The following is a 4,347-nucleotide window of genomic DNA, read 5'->3' as shown; positions in this document are numbered from 1 at the left end:
TGCTAAGGGACATGAGTGACCTAGATCGAATTTGCCCATCCTGCATGTCACACCCTGATTTTGACCCTGATATTCGTATCATCATTTCATTCATCATTTAGTCCTCATGATTTTATTCCTCTAATATGGTACTCCTTTTTCGTGAGCGCCAAATGATCTCCTAGGACCCGGAATTTTGGCAAGATCTCGAAGGGCTATTTTGTTGGATATTAAGTGGGCATGCCTGAATCGTTGCTGTCAGTTCTTTCTCATGCTCTCAAAAATGGGATTCATTTGGAAGAAAACTACACTTTCTTCTCAGATGACACTCTGAGATGCATTTTTGGTGATCTCGTTGAGAGCTTTGAAAATGCTGGAGGAAGTCCTATTTTATCCATGCTAAGATCACTCAGAATGTTATTTGAGCTAGTTGCCAAAGTGACACCAAGTGCAGTTGTTTCCTGTAGTCATGTGATAGATGCACAGTTTACTTGGAATTTGGTGCATTCATCTTGGATATTACATATAAATTACAACAAGCAAAGAGTTGCTTCGATTGTTGCTCTTTTGTCATCTGTTTTACATCCTTTATTATTTAATGATGAGAGCATGCATCAAAGAGACTTTGATGCCACTAGAGCAGGAAGCATCGCTCATTTAATTAATCATTCATGTGGGCCAGTCTGCTACTCAAGAGTCATTAAGTGTTACGGTGGCCAAACTTCTTCGTCGGCTGAATACAACATCTAGTTTGGGTTGGTTTGATCATGATGTTATTTTGGATGCCTACAAAATATTAATACCAATTTCTTTAGAAATGTGGGAGTGGAACATGCATCACTTATTTTATCACATTGTGTGCTTGACACGTCTTTAGAAGAAACAACTCTTGTTTATGATGCTCACGGAACATAGATTGAAGGCACATTTGATCAGGCTGCCGTAAAATTGCATTAAGTTTGTTACAATTGTCTGACCATACAAATTTGACAACAATGATAACATCAAGATACAGAAGTTATGAATCAGTATTTGTCTCATCCAATGAAATTTCAGATGCAGCATTTTGAGCTTCAAGTAGCTTCATTTGGTGCTCTGCACGTTCTCTTTCATACGCGGTAATTCCCATAATAATATCCACCAATAGTGCCTCCTAACTCATGCGGGCTGCGAGTGTCCCTAAGTGCTGTCCATACAAGGGAAGATTTGGAAAACTTAGCAGCTGCACTCTCCAGTCGCATCAATTTCCAAGACACCGGCATTTATGACTGCAATGGCTATGCAAGACAACCAAAACCACCTGTCCAGCCTCCTGCGCCAAAACAAGCCCACATCAATACCTGCAATGCAAGAAACGGGTCAGATGCAAGGGCAACATCAGATGCAATTTTCTCCACAATTTGAACATAGAAAAAAGCAGATGGAGACAATTAGAGTGTAGGACAACGGCAACTTGTTTCTCTTGGCCGAACTCTATTGAAGCAGTCAAAAATACCTGTACGTGATGAAGCAACAATATCCGTCGACACTGCCACCGACGATCTTATCTAGAAGATTTTTCGAACAGACTTCAAAACCTGCAACAAACAACAAAGGATAAGGCAAAACCGCGGAGCAACCCCAAAAGCTTATACTGTCTTGGTGTGCAGTTGACAACAGAATGGTTCAGAAACCTTAATTTGCAAAAGAAATTGAAGGACAAAAGGCACACTGAAATGAAGATTAAGGATATAAATCCTTACCACTTTTGTGTGTTCTCTGATAACATTATTGCAACTTCGGTCGTAGTCAATTCAACTGCAAAAGAATTCAAAAATCCCAATATGATTGTTTTTCACCTTGTGACTGATGAAATAAATTATGCTGCGATGAAGGCGTGGTTTACCATGAATGATTTCCGTGGGGTGACGGTGGAAGTTCAGAAGTATGAAGACTTCACTTGGTTAAATGCTTCATATGTTCCTGTGCTTAAGTAACTTCAAGACTCAGAAATACAGAGCTACTACTTTTCTGGGAGCAGTGATAATGGAAAGACACCTATCAAGTTTCGTAACCCCAAATATCTGTCCATGCTTAACCACCTGGGGTTCTATGTCCCTGAAGTTTTTCCTGCACTGAAAAAGAATGTAACTGGCATCTACCACTATTGGCAAGAAAATAATGTTGATCGGACACTGTGGGAACTCGGTACCTTGCCACCAGGACTGTTGACGTTTTACGGATTAACCGAGCCATTGGACCCGTCGTGGCATGTATTGGGTTTTTGGCTACACAAACGTAGATTCTCAGTTAATAAAGAGAGGGACAGTACTGCACTTCAATGGGAACTCCAAACCTTGGTTGAAGATTGGGATTGAAAAATACAAGCCCCTATGGGAAAAACATGTTGATTACTCTCATCCCTTTTTGCAGCAATGCAACTTTCATTGATTTTGAATTGAGCTTTATTTATTGGAACTTCAAAGTTCAAACCTTGGTGGAAGATTTGGATTCACAAGCAGTAGACCCAGTTGGTGTGTTTGGGAATATACCATTGACCATTCCAAACTCGATTGCAACAGTGAAACCATTATTGACTTGTGGAGCTGGGAGGCTTAGTGATCTTTAGATGCAAAATCCAACGGAGGCGGGCGTTAACAGCACGGTCAAGTCGGCCTATGCATCCATGACAACTGCGTTTTGTATTCCTGCATTGAAAGAAAAATTGATCAGGACAATTTGAAAATCCAAGTTATGGCTACAACAGGAGATACCATTCAAAAAGAGGACATAGTGCACTTACCTCAACCAGTTCGTCTGCTCGTCGGTACCGCAGGGAGGTTACCGGCATACTCTTGGAGATGGATCAGCCTGAAGTTTTGTATTTGATATAATCACCTGATGCTCTCGAGGCTAAGGTTGCTAAAGCCATGGATGTCCTGAGAATCGTTACCCAACAAGGTTGTGAGAAAAGCCAAACCAAATTCACTGCAGAAAGCACGGTTAATTATTTCAAGCAGTAAATTCCAAAAATTCCCAATTTGGCATCCAGACAAAAGAATTGGAGAAAGTGTGGTTCAGATTACCTTTCCGAGTCCAATGATCAAAGAAGGCACTCCAATTCTGAGCATCCAAAAGCCATCCTGGAACTTTCTCCATTGGACCTTGAGCATCTTTTTTTTAACCCTAGTCCGTGAGATAAATAGGGGGGCGATTCAGAGAGAAGAATAATTGGAAAAACCCTAATCAAGAAGGAGGAGAGGAGTTAACGACGGCAAACGGCAGAAAACCCTAAATCGAAAAAAACAATCAAAAAGCAAAGACCGATTGAAGGAAGCAAAGAGAGTCGGTTTTGTTACCTGAAGAAGGTTAGCTCCCTCTTTCTATTTCGTGTATGACTGTTTGAGTTTGAGACGGTTCGGAGAGTAAGCGATGTAGCGAGAGAAGCTTCGTGTGAGAGTGAGACGGAAAGTGAGCGATTGAGTGAGGTTGGAGGTTGAGAGAGATTCGTGGAGAGTTTGAGAGAAGTGAGTGAAGGTTAACGGTGAGGGAGGAGCGCGAGATAGAGAGAGGAGAACGATCCTGTCACCATTCCAAATTGTTTTTTTTCCTTTTTTTATTTCGTTTTAAACAGAGTAAATTTTGGAAAAATCATTTTTAGTTTGTTTAAACTTCCTAGGTTTTTAGTTAATGTTAGTTAATCATATTTCCTCCTTTCCAACTTATTCCCCTTTGATAACCCAACAGCCAAGCGGCTGGGTTCATGTTACTGGTAGTCCAACAGTTTTCCTTTTATTAGTTTTTTTTATTTTAATTCTAATTTTTAATCCATTTTAGTTTATTTATCTAATCCAGCATTAAGATAACAATTAGTTGTTAAGTGGCTTGGTGGAGAGGAGTGGTATTTAAGTCTTAGGTGGAGTGAGTTCGATACTCATACGTAGCATTTTTTTAGTTTTTTTAGTATTTCATTTTTCTTTAGTATTTTTTTAGTATCTCATTTTCTTTTAGCTTTTATCTTTTATTATTTTATTGTCTTTTAGTATTTTGTTCTTGTAATATCTTTTTTATGTCCATGCTTCTTTATTAATTTCATCATACACTCAAAACCATTTTAAAATTATAAAAAATCATATTTTTCTCGATTTAATATCGAGTCCTTTTTTCACACCCTTGTAAGTCGATTGCTTTTTAAGCATCGCCGTCAACCTCACATAGCTTACTCTTGGGCTTTCTTACAATGAGTCGGTTCTCTTGCACTTACACTCATGCATTATTTATTTGGGTCCGATTTAATTATTTCATGATTGCTTTAATCCCCATTTGACAAATGTACCCCACTCCCCCAATGTGTAATAATTTTGTACTTTTTATTTCTTTATTTGTTTG

The 4,347-nt window shown here is 39.1% G+C and overlaps 1 pseudogene; it reads left to right on the top strand.

The window, feature by feature from the left end:
• Positions 1-999: 999 nt before the first annotated feature.
• Positions 1,000-2,336, top strand: LOC127123716 (probable galacturonosyltransferase 10; annotated as a pseudogene).
• The last annotated feature ends 2,011 nt before the right edge of the window (positions 2,337-4,347 follow it).

Source organism: Lathyrus oleraceus, chromosome 2 (genome assembly GCF_024323335.1).
Source record: "Lathyrus oleraceus cultivar Zhongwan6 chromosome 2, CAAS_Psat_ZW6_1.0, whole genome shotgun sequence".
In the NCBI taxonomy this organism is placed as follows: Eukaryota; Viridiplantae; Streptophyta; class Magnoliopsida; order Fabales; family Fabaceae; genus Lathyrus; species Lathyrus oleraceus.
The sequence above is the reverse complement of the archived record's forward strand: the minus strand, read 5'-3'. Positions and strand labels throughout refer to the sequence as shown.